Below are 21,389 nucleotides of genomic sequence, written 5' to 3' on the forward strand. Positions count from 1 at the left end.
AATCACTGAGGTTATGGGAAAGGGCAATCTAATTTACTGGAAAAAAAGTGAAATGGGTCTTGTTCAGAAACAAAGATAATGTAAACTGAAAGCCAGGATAGACCAGGGAAGAAACCTAGTTTTCTCTGTAGTCCCAACATCCACATCTATCCACCTTCTTGATTTAGTTGTACTAGTAAGGCCAGATATTACCCGAGAATACCTTTCTACCCTACAAGGCCATGGCTTAGTTAGGTGACAGTGATGGAAAGTCTTTACCAATAATAGGGTATCCATATTGTATGCTGGTTCCCAGGTCCTCTACTCATGTCTGGGCCCCTGCCACTCAATTACCTAACTGAATATTAGAGGCATCTCTCTCACCTTTGTGAGATGAGACTCTCTGGAACAATGTATATTGTTAACTTCCTTGCTTAGAGATGGGGAAACTGAGGCCCAGAGAGGTTAAGATCACTCAAAGTCACACAGGTATGTAAAGAAAGTAACAGAACTGGGGCAATTAGGTGGCACTGTGGATAGAGTACTATCTCTGGAGTCCGGAGGACCCAAGTTCAAACCCAGCCTCAGATACTTACTTAGCTGTGTGTCCCTGGACAAGTAACTTAAACCTGTTTGCCTCAAAAAAAAAAAAAAAGAAAGAAAGAAAATAAGAGAAGAAGAGAAGAAAAAAGGAAAAGTAACAGAAGATTTGAAACTAAAACCTGTGCTCTTTCTGTGATGTCATCATGTCACCAATGCCATAGCTTAAGTTTATCTAATTCCTTTAGGTTTTTTCATGATAGGTAGGATGCAGGACAGCACAGAAGCACCAGCTATCTGGTAAGGAAAGGAGCACTGAGAAGATAGGAAAAGAGTGTCAAAAAGGGAGAGAGAGGTTGCACTGAGGAAAAACTACTGTCTAGTTTTATCTAGGGTAAGCCCTGTTTTTCTAGATACTTGTTATTTGAATGAAAAGATATGAGCCATCTACCCCGGCATCAAAAAGCTTTCTGGACAAGAGAACAAAGGCAAGTTACATTCATCCTCGTTTTCCAACAGGGCATTACAAATATGGCCAAGAGAGAGATTATTTTAAAATAAAAAACAAATACTTCCTTAGATGTATTTGTACCAACTTAAAAACTGAGAGAAAATAATCTCAACTACATATTTTAGAAGTAGTTCTGAAAATTCATAAGTGAAAAAAGAAGTGAAGGTTTTGCAATTTGCCTCATCTGAGAGCTGTCTTGCTGCTTACCCTTCTGGTACAGATGTTGACTCATCTGCATGTTAAAAATTACTCTAGAGGTCAAGCTTGCACAGGAACAACCTCCTAAGTGGCACCTTTTTGTGACAGAGTATACATTCTGAAAGGGCACAGGTCATGTCTGTTCATTTAGCTGGCACGGTGCCCCAGGGAGCCAATCATCTAACAAAACGATGCTGTTCAAGAAAGAGTCAGTCTCCCTCCCTAGGAGTCTAATCTGTTATCATCACATAATGATGATTACCTGCCCCTTCATGAGTAGCACTATGCTAAGGGCAAGTATAATTCCAAAAGAATATGCTCTCTTGTTCAAGGGGAGGAATTTTACTGAAGCATCCTGGGGAGAGAGAAGGAAATAAGGTAGGGAAGGAGTGAGCAAAAGAGGGAGGGAAGTAAGAAGGGAGGAGGGAGGAGGACAGAGGAAAACAAAAGAAGGAAGGAAGGAGAAAGCAAGAAGGGAGAGGGAGAAAGGAAGGTTAGAGGACATGAAGGAAAGAGGGATAGAGAAAAGAAGGGAAGGACAGAGAGAAGGAAAGAGACAGAAAGGAATGCGATAAGGGGGAAGGGGAGAGGGAGAGAAGAAATAAAAGAGGGAAGAAGAGGGGAAGGAGAAGGAAGGAGAGAGAGAAAAAATGAAAGAGAACGAAGAGGGGAAGGAGAGAGAAGGAAGGAGACAGAGAAGGAATGAAATAAAGAAGGAAAGAGAGAAGGAGAGAGGAGAGGAGAAAAGGAATGAGAAAGAAAGAAGAGGGGAAGGAGAGAGAAGGAAGGAGACAGAGAAGGAATGAAAGAGAGAAGGAATGAAAGAGAAAAGGAAGAGGAGAGAGAAGGAAAAAGAGAGGGAGAAAGAAGGAAAAAAGGAAAGGAGAAAAAGAAGGAATGAGAGAAGGAAGAGGGGAAGGAGAGAGAATGAGGTAGGAAGAAGAGAGAAGGGAGGCAAGAGGGAGAGAAGGAGAAAGAGAAGGAAGGAAGGAGGGAAGGAGAGAGGTGAGTGAAGAGAAGAGAGAAAGAGGAAACGTCAGCAGGCAGCCTGAAGCTCAGCTGACCATTTTGGGTCAAGATTTTTCAACAATTTTGTTTTGTTTGCTGTTGTTTAATTTCATATAATCTGAAGTCGTATGAGTGAAAAGCCAAGAAATACAGACATAGCAAAAGAAAGGCACCTGAAGGCAGTGGTAAAGACAGGGGTGATAAGGAAAGTTAAGGAAGCTGGAGACAGGTTGGACCTTGCACAATGAACTGTACACAACAGGCACTTTCTAAATCTTTGCTGAATGAATGACAGTGGGTTCCTCTCCTCTGTCTCTGTCTCGGGGCTTGACCTCAGCCAACAACAGAGAGAAAACCAGCCCTCTTCTGACTTGAGGGTTCAGTCAGTGTCACTCCGAGACTTCTGGGCAGACTAAAACATAAGAGCTGGTCAGGGTCAAACTCTAAGCCTGAATAATGTTCCTGTGTCAGCAACAACACAACTTCCAGCTTGTCCAGAAGCACCAGGGAAGGGGCAGAGGTGGGTTACTGTAAGCCCTCCACTACTCGGATCTTTATGCCCCCTTTACCCACTGGCCAGATCCCGGGCTGCACCCTAGACCCATGGGGAAGAGGAAGCAATACTGAGTACCACGCTAACTAGGCCAGGTCCCTCCACTCCTGCTCTGTGTCTCACTGAAATGTTGGGAAGATTAGTAGAGGCAAGGCCTGAATCATCGGTGATCTCACTGATGAAAGGAGCTTCCTTAAACAATATAGACCTAGAACTTTCCCAAACTAGCTCTTACCCACTATACTATACAGCCTCTAGTGAAAATTAATAGAATATATTCAATTCTTAAAGCAACAAAGAAACAAAAATCTTATTACATAATATCCCTAGTCCCAGTTAGGGAGACTGTGTGGCTTAGCAAGGCTTCTTTTTTCACTTGCAATCCCTTCAGAGCTTCTTAAAGAGGGGGGATCAAGATCCCACAGTTTAAGACACACAGGAGGGGGCCAGTTTTGGAGTCAGGAAGGCCTGGGTTCAAGCCTTACCTTTGATACACAGTAGCTCTAGAACCACAGCTCTATCACTTTAAATGTCTAAGTCTCAGGCAATTCTCTAAGAGCATGTAAGTTATACCTGAGAACCTAAGGAACATAGAGGTCTACTGAATACTTTTAAATTTCACTGCTGCCAGGTATTTCTCCAAGACTGTTAAGGTACAGAGAAGTTAGCAATTTGTATCAGAGGAGGGAGTTCCCACACTGGGAGTGCCACATTCCATGATGAAACCACAGTTCTAGCCCCACACCACAAAAACAATCCTACCACAATCTCCTCCCCAACTCCTAATATGACCAGCTTTTGCCTACTCCTACCTCTTCCAGGCCTTTCCAAGGGTCTGAAACAGCCTGCTGGTCAATGTTCCCATTGGGACTGCTTCTACATATATCCAGGCAGTACAGTGGATAGAGTGCTGGGCCTGGAGTCAGGAAGACTCATTTTCCTGAGTTCAAATCCAGCCTCAGTTTTCTCATCCATAAAATGAACTGGAGAAGGGAATGGCAACTACCCCAGAGTCTTTGGCAAGACAATTCCAAATAGGGCCACAAAGAGTCAGACATGACCAAAAAATGACTGAAGTACATATATCCACCTAGAAATAGTCTCTCTAGGTTCTCACTCCTCCTATATTCTCTGTCTTCTAGAGTGAGGAAAAGTGCCTCAAGATAAAGCCTTCATGCTAGGAATAACCTTTCCTCTGGCACACAGCAACACTGACCTGTATACCTTAAATAATATATAACAGGATTCTTATAGTAAGGACAGAATCAGCTACTACTCCTCTTCTTGAGACCTGAGATACTTCTCCACTCCTCTAACTGTCTCAGAGGAAAAACTATGGTTCTTAAAAAGGCAGAGAAAGTTTAGAGTCTTCCCTGGGGTGAAGGAGAGAGTTTCTGTGAAAGGTTTTTATGGCTTTATTAAAAAAAATGGACCCAGGTTCCCCACTCATCCTCTTGTCAGCTATATTCTTTATCTTATTTTTCTGGAGAAATATGTAGCAGACCTATGACTATTTGCAACACCACTTGATTAAATGGGCAGTCATAGAAAAATATAGATAAGCCAATGGATCTTTATCTCTGCCTGAAAATAGAGCAGTATTTACTGATGAGACACCAGACAACTAAATGGAAGGAGGCCTACAAGGCCATTTAATTGCACCTGAATTGCAGAAAATATTTATGTTCGCGCGTGCGCACGCGTGTGTGTGTGTGTGTGTGTGTATGGATGTGTGTATATATATGTGCACGTATATGTATATGTGTGTATACATATACATATACAGATTTTGAACTTCACTTGGCTTCCCTGCAGACCCCTTTTCTCTTTCTCTCCATCAAGCATCCCCCCCCATAAAAAGATAACTATAAGATAACAGTGAATTGAGACATCCAAATCCCGAGGTGCTGTCCCAGCTAGTCATGATTAAATCAAGCATTTCCCTTCAAGTGACCACATAAGTCTCATGCTGACTCAAACCTAATAGAATATTTGACTAGATTTCTATTTTGTAGGGAGGGGATTGTTTGTCATCTTTCCAGCAAGCATGAAAATCCACCCCTGTCTGAATAAATCTGAAAAATAATTACAACCCTTTTACCTCTGCTACTATGGAAAATGAAATAATATTTTTTTAAACTGTCGTTATGCTTTTTTGAGCTGCCCGGCACATAAGGCAGAGGTCAGAAGAAAAAAAGATGAGCTTAGAGATTTACAGCCAAAGTGAAAATGTAGCTATCACCATTGTCACCCCTCCCCCCCCAAAAAAAACATAACTCAGTATACACCAGCTGATTTAATTCCTTTCCCCAACCCATCCAATTCTTTCCCACTCTTCCCACTTCTACAGATAGATACCATTTGCTTTAGTTCAAAAATATAACATTAATGGATGAGTATGATAGAATTCAAGATCTAGTCTCCAGTCTCATAAGAAAATCATATGGTAAATTTAAGACAAACATTCCACCAACAGGAGACCAAAACCTGGCAGATTTTCAATTCCTCATGTATGGTATAGTCTGCTCTACTTTATCAGGAAAGCCTTTTCAAGACTGACTGCAAATATTTTCAACATCTAGACCTAGACAAATTAAATTGGTTTGACCAAAAGCCCAAGTGTTCAGAAAACTGTTTCACAATCTCAGATACCACAAATTTTTCTGTGCCAGTAATCTAACAAGAAAAAAATAAAGTCCTCTTCCTGGGCAAACAACAAATGATTCTGATGTTATTCAAAGAGGGCGTGTCAAAACAACTGAGAGTGGGACTGTCTTTAGGGCCCATTGAGGCTGGTTGGAATTATGCGATTTTCTATTCTCAATGCAATAAGGGTATCGATCCATTCTTCCTTCCATTAGTTACAGAATTTCTGAGCCCAGTTACTGAACTTCTAAATGATGCCCCATGGGATCCATGTTCTTATTAAGGTGAGTATTCCCTCCAAAAATGAAGCTTGAAACCTATCCACAACTGCCCAGTCTCTCTTTCATCCCTATCCTCCTCCAAAAAGCCCACTAGAGGGAGTTCAAACAATCTACTAGGAACCAAGTGACCATCCAGTGACCAGTCAATGTCTTTCTTCTTTCTCCTTCCACCCCTAGACTCAGGTCATAGACACATAGATTCATCACTAGAAGAGCCATGAAAGATCATCTGGTTCAAATCTCCTGATTTTATAGCTAAAGAGAGATGATGTGATTTACCTAAGATGACAACGGCAGTTTCAGAGCCAGGGTTCCAACTAAGGCCTTTAACATCAAATCCAGTGTTCTTTCCACTACACCACACTCCTTCTTAAAATATCAACTCAAGTGGGATTGAAACCCACAACCTTTACATTCTTTAAGATGAGTACTAGAAGTCCAATGTTCTATCCATTCTCAACATGATAATACCAAGGTATATCAATTTACAATATTGGTCCCTGGGGACCTCTTCCAAGCATGTCTTGGAAATTAACAAGGGTAAGCAGTGAGCACCATCTTTCACTGAAGAACTGTCCAGTAGATAGATAGATAGATAGATAGATAGATAGATAGATAGATAGATAGACAGACAGATAGATAGATATATAGATGGAAAAATCACTTTTTCAGTAAGCTGTAGAAAGGATAACTGGTCATTTATGATGCATATTAGATGGTCTCTTAGGTCTCTTTTGTGTCTGAGATTCTGTGATTTGGTGTGTGCCAAGGAATATAGAGTGTCAGAACATACTCCTTTGAGGAATCCTGACTAAAACATTAACAGGTTCTCGAGCCTGAATGTGAAGCTAACGAGACCATGGACACCAGTCTGATCCCTGAGAGGCACCTATATTATGAGCAAATTTCATTATATGACCAAAGACTAAAGCCCCTAATCCCAAACAACCACTTTGCACATATATGAACATCATCAGGTATCAGGAGCAAGAGAGATGTGGTTGGCTTTACCCAAATTCCTAGAAAAACTCTTGAAAGGTATATATTCTAAAGATACTGGAGCCACATCAGTGTCATCTTCCTACACAAAGCACGACATTCTCCCAGTATAGACTCCATCCTCAACAGCATCGCCATCCCACATGTTTGTAAACAGCTGAATGTTCTTGTAGCCTCTTTCATCCGTATCTATTTAAACCAGCAACTAATTTATTTAAAAGAAAGAAGAAAACAGACAAACACACTGAATTCATTACCTAGGGGAGGCACTGTACTTAATGGTAATTAATCAAACTTTTTTCCCCTCCTGTAGAAAACCAGCCACATAAATAACCATATCAAGAAGATCAATGGAGCATCTGTTTTATCTTTAAAACAACAACAAACAACTCATCTGGCAAGGCAGCTCTCAGATGTCTCTGGTACACCTGAAACTAAAGCCATTTTCAGGAAAAAGCTACAGCTTTCTATTAACAAACAGAATGCAGTCATAATCTCTTCCCTCGATTGGCTTTCTACAGTAATTATATACTTTTATATATACATGAACACATACTGACACAGGTGCACAAGAGTATAAACACACACATAAAAAACACATAACAATATCATAAAAATTCAAGCTGGTAAAGATAAAGCTCTTGAGAGTTCGCTTAATTTTTGAGAAAGGCAAATGTTCATTATTTGGGAGACACGTATCTTTTTTTTTAAATAATTCTATACAGAGCAAAAAGCATTTCTTTAAAATTTTTTCACATCCACAACAGCCAATACGGTTTCCTTCATATAGCAGGCGCTCAACAAATATTTTATAAGACCTACAGCTGGAAGTGACCGGAAATCATCTTGTCCGGCCCACTCTTTCAGAATAAGAGAAGTGAGGCCCAAAGGGTAGAAGTCGCTTAGCATCCAAGTCCCAGAAACAGTAAAAAGGTGAGCTAGGATTTGAATGCAGTTCCAATTGCCAAACGTCATATCTCTACTATTCCATTTGGCAAGGGAATGAGTGAGTTTAACGATGCACACATGGAATTCCTAATGAGCAGAAATGAATAAAAATTGCTGAGAGAAATGGCCAATTTTTGCTTTCCAAAGAAAACAGCCTGAGTTCAGGTTTTTTATTTCTCTCACAATAGCTCTTAGAACAACTAACATATGACCATACTATGGGGAGCTATGGTCTTTGTGGTCCTTAGCAAATCAATCTTTGCACAGCAAAATCCCATTTTTAACAAGCTATTGATTTAACAGTCGTGCCAAACATGAGGCAGCGGTAGGGATGTCATTACCCTCATCACCCATCACCAGTTACACATACTTTCTTGCACTGGCTATAAATGACTTTCTGGTTTAATCATCGTCTCACCAATTTAACGTCGCCTTTCTGGTTTTCTTACCATGATGTGAATGGCAGAAGAAATCAGGATTGCCTTTTCTTAATGGATACCCTATCGGTATCTTTGAAGACGAAAACAAAATGTCTTTGGGTAGAATAGAGCCAGGAATCCAGAAGCATGTGTACTCTGCACAGTACAGGATTCATTACAAGTCAGTAAGCTCCTGCCACATGCCAAGCACTATGTTAGGTAACTGAGATACAAAGACAAAAACAAAGTAGTCCCCACTCTTAAAGAGCTAATATTCTGCTAGGTGAATACAGCACATACACAGGAAGATAAATACCAAATATACCCCAAACAGATATTAAGGGGAACATGAAGAACATTCATCATTGGGAGAATCAGGATAGTCTTCTTGAAAGAAGTGGCCCTTGAGATGAATTTTCAAGAAAGGGAAGGATCTCAAAAGATCAAGGGAAGGAAGGAGAGCCCTATGATCTCTCGATTTATAAAGAAGTCTAAGTATGGAAGACAGCCTGTGCATATAGAGAAGAGGAAGAAAACGAGCATTAATTAAGCACCTACTCTGTGCCCAGCACTGTGCTAAGTGCTTTACAGATATTATCTTATTTGATCTTCACAATAACCGTGGGAGGTGGGTGATATTATTTTCTCCACTTTACAGTTGAGGAAACTGGCAGACAGAGGTTCAGTGATTTGTCCAGTCACACAGCTAGTGAGCATCTGAGGCTCGATTTGAACTCAGATCATCCAGACTCCAGACCCAGCATCCTATTTACTGTACCACCTACCTGACTTTTTCTGCCCCAACACAACTCATTTTCTGAGGCCATGGCGTTCTCAGATTGGCTCTTCTCCTCTCTCCTCTCCTTTTTTCTCTTTCCTCTCTCTTCCTTCACTTTCCTCCCTCCTCTCTTTTTTCCTCTCTTTCCTCTTTCTTTCCACTGTCCTTCCTCCCCTTCCCCCGCCTGGTGACAAGGGATGGTTCTCTAGGTAGGAGATTGGGGAAGCAGCTTTGGAATTGAAGATGATATTAAGACACCAATGTTGTTCTGAAAGTTTTCCGCCTCTGTGTTATATCCAGGTGATTATGGGTAGCAATTCTATCTATGATAATTCAGTTCCAGTACATATTGCTTCATGAATTTCCAAGGGTATTTTTGAAGTCTATATTTGTAGTATGGGATTTGTCGATTGTTGGTTTATGAAAGGCATTTCCATGACATGCTCTATGCAAACCTGTTGAAGGCTGAACAGTTTCTACCTTACACAATCTGCACTGATCAGTAATCCTTAAGGATAACCCGTCTTTATAATTTCCTGAATTGCCATCATAACCACCTTCATTTCAATGGACAATTCTGCAAGACTCGTAATCATCAACATCATCGTCATCATCATCATTATCATTCAAGCCCTCCCCATAACTTGAACAGTTTCTTTTGTTGTTCAGTTGTTTCAGTGATGTCTGACTCTTCGTGACTTCATTTGGGGTTTTCTTGGCAGTTACTAGTTTGCCATTTCCTTCTCTAGCTCATCTTGCAGATGAGAAAACTGAGGCAAACGGAATAAGTGACTTGCTCTGGGCCACAGAGCTAATAAGTGCCTGAGGTCAGATTTGAACTCAGGAAGATGAGTCTTCCTGACCGCAGACCTGGCAAGCTCTCCACTGTGCCACCTAATGGCCCGAACAGTCTCATCATAAGGATGATGCTGACGCTGACAGCTAACATTTTGAAAGTGTTTTAAGGTTTGCAAAGCACTTTACATATATTGTCTCATTTGACCTGTGAGGAAAGTGTTCTTATTATTCCTATATTAGCGATGATGAAACTAAAGACGAGAAAGGTTAAGTGACTTGCCCAGAGTCACCCAGTAAATGTCCAAGACATGATCTGAACTCAGGTCTAACTGATTCGAAATCCAGCATGCTATCCACTCCACCACCTAGTTTTCCCACTCCCTCTCCCTATTCCAAGAAGGATTAACTATGTCCTTTGTGCTTTCTGGCACACCTAACCTTATTTCAGTTTGTAATTAATTATTTTTCATTTCAGAACCCCCTTTGCCTCCTCAGCTTAGTATTTAAAGGCCTTCACAATCTGGCTTGTCGAATCTACTTCTGCGGGCTTATCCCAAATAATTCCCCCTCATGTACTCCATGTTTCAAACCACCTCCTCTCTTCTTCCCCCAAAGAGGGCTCCATGCCTCTTCCTAGGCTCTCCTCCTTCCCTGGATTCCAGCCCCTTCTCACCTCTACCTGTTATGACTGTCAGTTCCTTCCAGAGCTCAGCTCAAAGTGCCATCTCAGCCTCCTGCCTTTCCTGATCCCCTCAGTTGTGAACTCCCCAGGAAGGGGATTTCTTTTTCTTTTTGGCTTTGTATAACTAGCACCTGGTAGATCCTTGCATATATCAGGGCTCTTAATAAATGCTGCAGGATTAGAGCAGATTGCTGATTTTCCTGAAACTAATAGTATTTCTACCTCTGGCTATGAAAATTCTGACAAGGTACTGAAACAAGACCCCTTCTTCCCACCCATTACAGACAGCTGTACTGACACATGAAGCAGCACACATCCTCTACTAATCTCTGGGCTTCTGAATATCTGATAGATAAAGAAACACCTCAGATACCATCTTAACACCCCTCATAGAATGCTAGCCCTCTGGGGAAAACCAGAAGGATGATAAGACAATGCAGGAATTATTCCTGAATCTTGAAACTGAGTGCCCCGCAAGAAACCTATTTAATCTTTGGGCTTTTATTTTTAATACTGATCATCCAGAGAATAGTGTACTGAATTAGAGAGCCTTCTTCAGAGATGGGCTGGGTTCAAGGTCTGCCCAGGCCACAAAGTCACTTAAACTCTGCATGTCCCAGACTGTAAGTTACAGAGCAGGCGCTAATCTGCACCAGTAAAGGAAGCCACCTCCATGGGAGCTAAGTGGATAAAGAAATGAACTTTAAGTTAGGAAGACCTAGATTCAAATTCTACCACAGATATTTACTGGCTGTGTGACCCTGAGCAAGCAACTTAGGTTCTTGTGGACTCAGTTCCCCAGCTATAAAATGGGGACATTGCAATGCCAGGTCTCCAGGGACCACAGGCTTCTGTTAGGAGTCTAAGGCAAAGGTATGCCAGAGCAGGACTAGGGAGTGGATGGCTTGTCTCCTTCCTGAGAACGTGGATGCTTCTTGCCAGTAAAATTCTATCCCTTGAATAATTCTCATTTTTCTGCCTGCTCCAGTCCTACCATCACCAGACCACCTTGCAACGGGACGGGAAAGGCCAGCTGAAAAAGGCTAACCTGCTGAATCTTCGAATTAATGCATTTAGATCTCTTCCAGATGACATTAACTATTTCCATATTTATGAAAAGTCAAATTATGAAGGGGTTTTAATAGTTGGCTAGATGTAAACAGCTGAAGGTGTGCCTGGGAGCAGGGAGTCCACAGTACATTAACACTGCCAGACAACTCTGTGTCTGTCTACCTGTCTGTCTCTTTTCCTTTCATTCTTTCTTTTTTGGAGGCAACTGAGGTTGAGTGACTTGCCCAGGGTCATACAGCTAGTAAGCATCTGAGACTGGATTTGAACTCAGGTCCTTCTGACTCCAAGGCTAGTGTTCTATCCACTGCACCACATAGCTGCCCCCGCCCCAAGCCATGATTCTAATGAATATTTTTATGAATATATCAAGCAGGTGAGTTGTTTTTTACACTGATGGGCTTCCTGACTGCTGGAGGAAAGAGCCTTTACTACTAGAACCACAAGAAGAGCCAAAGATGAAGTACATGAAATAGTTTCATAATTTTCCTCTTGGATTTTTGGTAAAACTTTACCAAGGTGCTTTCCAATTTAAAAAATGTAAACAAAGATACAGGTTTAAAAAAGTTTGTAAAGAAAATGAAGATTAGGTTGCTGGCCTCTAAGGTGCCTCCCAGATTCTATGATTCAACAGTTTCCTACAGGAATGATATCACAGGTCTGGTCATTAAAACAAGCAGGTCAGTATGGCAGAGCAAAGGTTCTTAATCTTCTCTACGTCCTGGGCCCCTTCAGCAGTCTGGTAAAACCTATGGACCCCTTCTCAGGATGATACTTTAAAATGGATAAAATAAAATAACATAGAATTACAGAGGCAACCAATTATATTGAAATCCAGTTATCAACATATTTTTAAAAACAAATTCATGGACTTTAGCCTGGGCTGCATCAGTTTATATGGTACCGTACCAGGCACTGTGCTAATGCTTTACAAATATTAACTTGTTTGATCCTCAAAAGAACCATGGGACTGCTAACGTTATCCCCAATTTAGAAATGTGAAAACTGAGGCGAACAGATTAAGTGACTTGCTTGGGGTCAGACAGCTAGTAAGTGTCTGAGGTAAAATCTGAACCCAGATCTTCCTGACTCCAGGCCCAGAACTCTATCTACTAGTTCATGGAGAAAGGGTGGCCTCAGAATGAAGATGTGGACTCAAGTCTCGCCTCTGAAATATACTAGTGGTGTAAATCTGGGCAAGTCATTTAACTTGTCATTGGCCCAGGCAGCTCGCTCACCCACTCACACTTGCGCTCGCTTTCTCTTTCTCTCTCTCTCTCTCTCTCTCTCTCTCTCTCTCTCTCTCTCTCTCATTTAAAATACTTTATTTTCCCCAATAATTATCTTTTTTTTTAAAGTTTTAAGCCTGAAATTCTATCCCTTCCTCCTTTCCCTCTTCCTTCCCTGAGAGAGTAAGCCATCATATTATAGGTTATACATAGGCAATCATGTAAAACATTCCATATTAGCCATTTGGTACAAGAAGACTCAAAAGAAAAAGAATGAAAGAAAGAAATCAAAAAAATAGCACATTTCAGTCTATATTTGTTCAATATCAGGTTTTTCTCTGGAGGTGGATAGTCTGCTTCATCATTAGTCCTTTGCCTTGGACACTGGAGATTGTCTTGGGCCATTGTATTGCTGAGAATAGCTAAGTTATTGACAGTTGTTAGTCATACAGTATTTGTGTGACTGTGTACAGCGTTCTCCTTTATTTTGCACCAGTTCATGTAAGTCTTTTCGGATTTTCTTCTGAAATCATCCTGCTTGTCATTTCTTAAAGCACAACAGCATTCCATCACAATCTTACCACAGCTTGTTTAGCCAAGTAATGGGCATCCCTTTGATTTCCAATTCTTAACCACCACCAAAAGATCTGCTATAAATATTTTTGTACAAATATTTCCTTTCCCTCCTTTTTAAAAAAATCTTTCAAATACAGACATACCATTGGTATTCAGGCAACTCTCTTGACACTGTAAATTACAGCTAAATCAGTCAATTATCAGGCATTTATTAAGTGCTTACTATGTGCCAAGCATTGTGCTAGGCACTGATCCTGAAGAAAAACAAAAACAGAGTCCTTGTCTTCCTGGAGTTTACATCCTAATGGGGGAGATAATATTGAAAAAAAAAGTTTAGATACAAGATACATAAAAGATAAATGCTACCAATCTATATTAATGGAGGGGATTTTCCACACTGGGAGTTCCCCAAACCGACTGAATCACAGCTCCTAAGATCACAGAATCAGAGCTTGAATGGACCTAGTTCGAGCCTCTTTATTTTTTTAAAAATGGGCCTCAGGCCCAGGGATGTACAGTCACTTGCCCACAGTTAAGCAGGCAGTAAGGAACAGAGCTAGAATTAAATTAGGTTCTCTGCCTCCAAATTCAGCACACTCTCCACTGTCCTACACTGCCTCCATCAGGTCTGAACCAAAAAAAAAAAAACAAAAAAATCACCTCTCCCTGCTCCCCCTGCCCAAATCAAATCCAGTTGTAATCTTTTCTCATTTGATACCTTTTATTTTATTTCTGTTTCCCTACTCCCTTCCAAGATAAGCTCTGAATTATCAGAAATAAAAAGACAAACATCTCTCAACAAAGACAAAAAAACCAAAGGCTAATGTGGAGATCAGAAGCTGCTCTAGTCGTGCTTCTCCTTTGATCAAAGCAAAAGGACGGAGTGCTCAGCATCAAAGGCTGAAATCTTAAACAAGGTGTTTACAGCAGAGGGTCTAAATAGGCAGCAAAGCCCTAAGTGTCAACGAGCCCTTTTTGAAAACCCGGGAAAGGGGGCAGACTCCAAAGTTCACCCTCACAGTGCTGCTGCTGGGGGCAGTGGTGGTATTCTTGTACCTCTGAAATTAAATGTCATAGGACAAACCAAAATGGGTCTCTGGTGTGGGGGACAGCTGCTTCAGACAAGGTGCAGGCGTAGACACCCTTCCAAACTAACGATCTTTGGGGGAGGATGAAAAAAGACCCAAAAAACTAAGAATGATCCTAGGCTGCATCCATGTATAAAGTGCCTTCGTATTCCCTTCTGTCTTCCTTTACTGGCCAACACCATCCTGTGCTTCAGAAAGAAGGATGGGGTGTGCTTCCAAATATGACCTGATTTTCTCATTTTTCTTAATAGCCTGTAACCCTTTGGATTCCGCAGTTGAATACTTTGAATATTGCCAGTTGAATTCTGGAATATCAGCTATTATTTACGCCCCAAGAACTTCCAACAACTTGATTCTTACATTGTTTTGTAAAATCTATACTGTTTCCATCCCAGCTCCACTCCAGCATAGTATAGGAGAATGAGTCCTAGACTTGAAGTTAGAGGACCTGGATTCAAATCCTACCTCTCGCTTCACAGCTGTCTCTAAAATGAAAACTGGCTTCTATAGTCCCTTTTCAGCCCCATATCACTAGTTGATGATTTCTTTGGCTACTTCCTCCTCAGATCAACAGCTTGCTTTGCTTTTGTATTCTTTCCCTCCCTCTGCTGGGCCATCTCTAGTCATCCTGATTGGTATCAGGCCACAGGACCCAGATGGCTCCTGAGGAGAAAGTGAGGCTGGTGACTTTGCACAGCCCTCCCTCACTCAAATCAAACTCAGTTGCAAGTCATCATCTCCCTGATGTCAGGGTCCTCTTCAAGAACAAAGGACAAACCACCACACAAACCACACAACCTTCCCTCTAAGGCCCACACCCACATTCACCCTTCCCAAAATGAGAGATACAAGAAAAGCTTATTTGGTACCTTTTCCATCCCAAAGCCATCATCCATTATATAGTGCTGTCAACACAGAAGGTGTTTTATGAGGTTTAAACAGTTGTTACCTGAGATAAACAGTTGGTATAGACAAGTCTTTGCACTGCCTAATCTGTATCTAATCTCTACTACCAATCTCACTTAGTAAACTCAAAGGTTTTTGATGAATATCTTAATTTTTCTTCCTCAGGCTGCCTTTTAGCCAAGCGAAGATAAAATGCTTTTGTTCCTTTAATGCAGAGGGAGACATTAATGGCCCACATTTGGGGGTGAGGAGAGCTCATCCATCCACATCAGCATTGTCCCTGGTTGTAGTTATTAAGAAATGAGCTCTTAAGTTTAGGGTTCTGATCAGAAAAAGAAATGGTAATACAGGTTAGCATGACTTAAGCTTCCTTCCTCCAGAGCTGAGGCAAGAGTCTGGGAATCGGATAGCCTAGTCTTGTTGTCTAAATCCAAAACTAGGAATTGGTTCTTAAGGACTCTCTGCCATTTGAGGAAGTCACCTGATTTCATTTAACCTCATAGCTTCCTTATAGGATTGGCAGATATGATTGGCATTGCTGTTACTTTTGTCCTGTGTTCTCCAAGAGGACCATGACATCAGGGAGGTGATGCCATGGCTTGCAAATGCATTGGATTGAAGTGAAGGAGCGCTGTGCAAAGTCACCAGCGTCACTTTCTCCTCTGGAACCATCTGGGTCTGGTGGCCAGATATAGATCAGGATGACTGGAGATGGCCCAGGATGCAGTGGGGGGATGTTAGCTTTTTCAAGCTAAAGTCTTTAACAGGTCTCAGTCTGACTGAGGCAACTCCCATTCTGTGATTAAGGCTTTATAAGAAATGAGGCACAGAACGGCCTCTTTACCTAATTTAAAAAAAAATTTGATCTGGGAGGGGAAGACCCTCAGGGTTTCTGGCCAAAACAGAAACAACTGCAAGTTACATTCATTCTGGGTCAATCGGGGCTCAATAGTGACCCAGTAGGATTTGGCCTGGGATCTACTGTTGCCCAATCAATGAGATCCAGAGTAGTTTGGGGTCTAAATCTAAGATGTTATAAACTCCATTGATTTTCCCCTTCTGATTAAGAATTCTTTTTTTTTTTTTTTTTGGTTTTTGGCAGGGCAATTTGGGTGAAGTGACTTGCCCAAGGTCACACAACTAGTACATGTGTCAAGTGTCTGAGGCCGCATTTGAACTCAGGTCCTCCTGACTCCAGGGCCGGCGCTCTACTCACTGCACCACCTTGATTAAGAGTTCTTAATGGCAATTTCTGTGGAATCCCTAGCTACCTACTCATTTTGAAAATGCTCTTGATGAGAGTTGATGGATAAAAGGACATGAGATGACTGCTTCGAGGAGAAAGGAAACAAAACTGTGGTGATGGGAAAGAAAGAGGGGGGAGGGGTATCAATATCAAGCACAGATCAGATTTTACCACTGCTTCTGGAAGAAAGGTAAGTGACCCAAGCCGGCCCCTACCAACTCTTCCAATCTTAGCCCCACCTTGACTCCAACATAAATCCTCTGTTCCAACCAGGACAGTATTCACTCTTCCAGGGGAAGTTCTTCAACACAAGTGCTATCCATATTTCAAGGCTAGGCTTAAATCCTGCCTTCTCTCCATAAAGCTTTCTAGGACCATCCCAGTCAGCAACCTCATATTGACATCTAATTCTCTTTTTTTTTTTTGGGGGGGGGGGAAGGCAAGGCAGGGCAATTGGGGTTAAGTGACTTGCCGAAGGTCACACAGCTAGTAAATGTGTCAAGCGTCTGAGGCCGGATTTGAACTCAGGTCCTCCTGACTCCAGGGCTGGTGCTCTATTCACTGTGCCACTTAGCCGCCCCATCATTCCCTTTTCTTATACACATGAACTAACTCTGAGACAAGTCACCCAGAACGGACACCGATGTCCATTCCAGCTCTAAAAATCGATTGATCTGGGGGCAGCTAGGTGGCACAGAGAGTAGAGCACCAGCCCTGGAGTCAGGAGGACCTGAGTTCAAATCTGACCTCAGATACTTGACACATTTACTAGCTGTGTGACCTTGGGGAAGTCACTTAACCCCAATTGCCCTGCCAAAAAAAAAATCAATCTATGACCATTCAGTGAAAAGATATTTACTGAACATCTATCACAGGCAAGACCTTGTAGAGGAAGCCTTCCCCAACCCCTCTTAACTCCCATGCCTTACTCCTGTTAATTATTTCCTGTTTATCCTGTACATAGCTACTTTGTACATATTTGTTTGAATGTTGGCCATTAGATTGTAAGCTCCTTGCGGGGAGGGACCGTCCTTTGCCTCTTTTTGTATTCCCAGCACTTAGCATGGTGCATGGAACGTAGACATTTAATAAAAGTTTACTGAACTGAATCAAAGACATTCCACTAGGCATGGGGGGCAGGGGGTGGGCAGAGAGAAAAGGGAATTAAAAAGATGAATGGATGCTGTCCTCATTCAGTACCTAGTCTAGTCAGAGGATAAAGCATATGCAAAAGTAACAATAATGGAAGGTAGAAGGTGGAGATGTAATAAGTGCTACCTTAAAGTTCAGGGAAAGGAGAAATAACTCTCTCATTTTCTACATACCTACTGAAAAGGCAAGGGGCTTAACCCCATCCTCTCTTTTGCATACCTTGAAACAGAGGGTCATAGATCTAGAGCTGAAATCACCTCAGAGGTCATTAGGCCAACCCCCTTATTTTACAGATAAACTAAGGTCTAGAAAGTTAAATGATGTGTCTGAAATCACAAAGGCAGTGAGTGACAGTGCTAGGCTGAACTCTCCTTTATTTGCAATACCAAGCCAAAGCGCTATTAATGCAACCCTTGCACCATGATGTTCAATATTCCAAAGTCCAGAAGAAATAAGCTATAATTAAATAGCCTCAACTCTTTTATTATTCTTTATGGTTTTTATTTTCCTATTGCTTTTCAAAGCCATGTGTAGTACATTAACCAGGAGTCAAGAAACTTGATTCTACTTCCAGAGATGCCAATAACTTGCTGTTTGACCTCAGGCAAGTCACAACTTCTCTGGACCTCATTCTTCCCATGGCCAAGAAAATAAAAAAGAGCATAAGAGGACTGGCCTGGACAACCTTAGGGTGCCCTCCATTTCCAATATTCCACGATTCTGAGATATTTTTTGAAGAATAGAATTGTATCAGCTCTCAATGACTATATGAAACATTTTAAGTGATAACAAGTAAAATGCAAATTAAAACAACTGTGAGATTAGACAATCAATCCAGAGTAGGGAAGATAACAAAAGATATAAACGGTAAAAGGTGTTTTGGTTTGGTTTTATTTGGGAGGGGGGGGGAGTAGGAGTACTATAGGAAGACAAGCACATTAATGCACTGTCGGTAGAACAGTGGTTGGTCTAACCAGTCTCAAAAAATGTTTGTGATTATACTTTAAAGTCACTAAACTGTACATACTCCGTTGACTCAGAATACCACTAACTAGTTATAGACTCCAAAAAAATTAAAGGCAGAAGGAAGGGTCCTATACATAGAAATATTTATAGCAGAACTTTTTGCAATTACAAAGAACCAGAAGGAAAGTTGGGTGTTCACTGATTAGGGAATGACTAAACAAGTTGTAGTATGTGAATGTCATAGGCTATAATAATAACAGTAATAATTAGTAATAGTTAACATTTATATAGCACCCATTATGGGCAGTTGGGTGGTGCAGCGGATAGAGTGCCAGGCCTGAAGTCAGGAAGACTCATTTTCCTGAATTCAAATCCAGCCTCAAACACTTACTAGCTGTGTGACCCTGGGCAAGTCACTTAACCCTGTTTGCCTCAGTTTCCTCATCTGTAAAATGAACTAGAGAAAGAAATGGCAAACTGCTGAAGTATCTTTGCCAAGAAAACCCCAAATGGGGTCACAAAGAAAGAGATACAACTGAAAAGACTACACAACAACAAGCACCTACTGTGTGCCAGGCATTATGCTAAGTGCCTTACAAGTATTACCTCATCTTCATCATCCTCACAACAATTTTGGGAGGTAGATGCTATTACTATACCATTTTGCACATGAGGAAACTGAAAAAGAAGTTACGTGACTTGCCCAAAGTCCCATAGCTAGGAAGTATGTGGGGACCATCTCCTGTCATCCTGATCTACATCTGGCCACTGGACCCAGATGGCTCTGGAGGAGAAAGTGAGGCTGGTAACTTTGCACAGCCCTCCCTCACTTAAATCCAGTGCACTTGCAAGTCATGGCATCACCTTCCTGATGTCATGGTTCTCTTTGAGGATGAAGGACAAACGACAACAGGCAGTATCTGTGGCCACATCTGAACTTAGGTCTTCCTGACTCCAGGCTGGTGCTCTATCCACTGTGCCACCTAACGCCTCCAGAAGAAATAACAAATACAAAGAATTCATTCTTTGTTCTATTCTGAGAAACTCAGGAAGACCCACCTGAACTGATACAGAATAAAGTAAGGAAAACTAGGAGAATAATTTAAACAATGACCACAATAATCTAAAGGAAAACAAAGCTAAAAGATCTTAACAGTCTGAATAACCAGTCATGACTTTGGAGGACTGATGATGAAGCATGCCTCTTGGGGTGGTGGTAGTAGATTGTGACAGTAACGTAAAAATGAAAAGTGCATCAATAAATCATTTAAAAAGGGAAAAAAATATTTTTGCATTCTAGTAAGTGAAAGAGCTAAGATTTAAATCCACTGGGTCATACAACTTAAAATAAGTTATCATATCATACAAAGCAGTTTTTCCCTTCAGTATTGAACAAGCAACGATGTAGCAGGCTGCCAAGATCCTTAAGGATAAAAACATAATTTATTTATGGTATAAAAAGTGTATAAGGAAAGATTTCTTATATGCCCAAATCTGATATTCTCTAAAATTAATTTTTAAAAGCTTAGAGTAGAATACTCAAGCTAATGAAAGCCATTTCCCTTCTATAAAGACCATTGCTCCTTATGAACTACCTTTCATTTGAGGATTACAAAGCATGATGTCATGAATCCCAGTGCCAACGGGACAAATGAAGGCTGTTTTTGTCTGTTTGATGCCAAGTTCTACACAGTATAGTTAAAATGGCCTGTGCCCAGTGTTCCATAAGTGAATTCAGGGAAATAAACATTTACTCTACACCTCCTCTAGGCTAGGTGCTAGGGATATGAAGACATACAAAGTGGCCTCTGCCCTAGAGGAGCTCATGTTCCACTGGGGGTGGGGAGGGGGGAGATTGACAGCAAGAACTACAAAGCAGTAACTCATTTCCAAAGGTAAAGAGCATTAAAAACTAATGGAATCCAGAAAAAGGCAACACGTAGAAGACAGCAGCTGAACTAGACTATGAAGTGAGCTAGAGAGTCTAAGGCAAGGGTGGGACACCAGCAGCCTTGAGGCCACATGTGGCCCTCTAGGTCCTCAAGTGTGACCCTTTGACTGAGTCCAAGTTTTACAAAACAAATCCTTTTATTAGGGGGTCTAAGGAGTGGAAGGGAGGAGGGATTCCATTTCAGATATGGAGGACCATCTGTTCAAAGGCATCAAGGGTGTGTGACAGGAATGGGCACAGATTAACTAGAAAATTGCTGAATGAAGGGGAATGAAATGAAATTCTAGATTCAGAGTTGGAATGGATAATCATTAAGGGGCATTTACTCTGACCTCATTTTTTTACAGATGAGGAAACTGAGGCCAAGAGTGCTTAAGTGATTTACCCAAGATCACACAGGTGATAGCCACAGAACTGGGATCTGAGTCCAGATTGTCTTACTCCAACCCTCTTTCCATGGCACCAGACTGCCCATTTTGAAATAAAACTAGAAAGGAAAGTAGGATCCAGAATGGAAGGGCTTAAAATACCAACCTGAGAATTTGTATTTAAGCCTAGAGATGAGAGGGAGTTACAGTTTTTGGGCAAAATAATTGGGCAAATAAATGCATCTGGGTACCTGAGACCTGAGCAAATTCTTGAGAATCGATTTATCAGCACATCTGACAAGTAGGACCATTAAATAAAATTAGATATTTGGCATTTGGGAAGAACAATGAATCAAATCCATCTTTATTCTACAGAAATACATGTTTCCCATTTAGACAAGAAATCAAGATACCTATCAACTTATGAAATCCTTTTTTCTTTTATTTTGGGGGAGAGGGGGAAAGGCAGGGCAATTGGGGTTAAGTGACTTGCCCAAGG

The 21,389-nt window shown here is 41.3% G+C and overlaps 1 protein-coding gene across 1 annotated transcript in view; it reads right to left on the bottom strand.

The window, feature by feature from the left end:
* The window catches only part of FAM160A1 (family with sequence similarity 160 member A1), a 290,079-nt gene that overhangs the window by 255,586 nt on the left and 13,104 nt on the right, over positions 1-21,389 (bottom strand). The gene's annotated exons all lie outside the window — the stretch shown is intronic.

Source organism: Trichosurus vulpecula, chromosome 6 (assembly GCF_011100635.1).
Source record: "Trichosurus vulpecula isolate mTriVul1 chromosome 6, mTriVul1.pri, whole genome shotgun sequence".
Classification (NCBI taxonomy): domain Eukaryota; kingdom Metazoa; phylum Chordata; class Mammalia; order Diprotodontia; family Phalangeridae; genus Trichosurus; species Trichosurus vulpecula.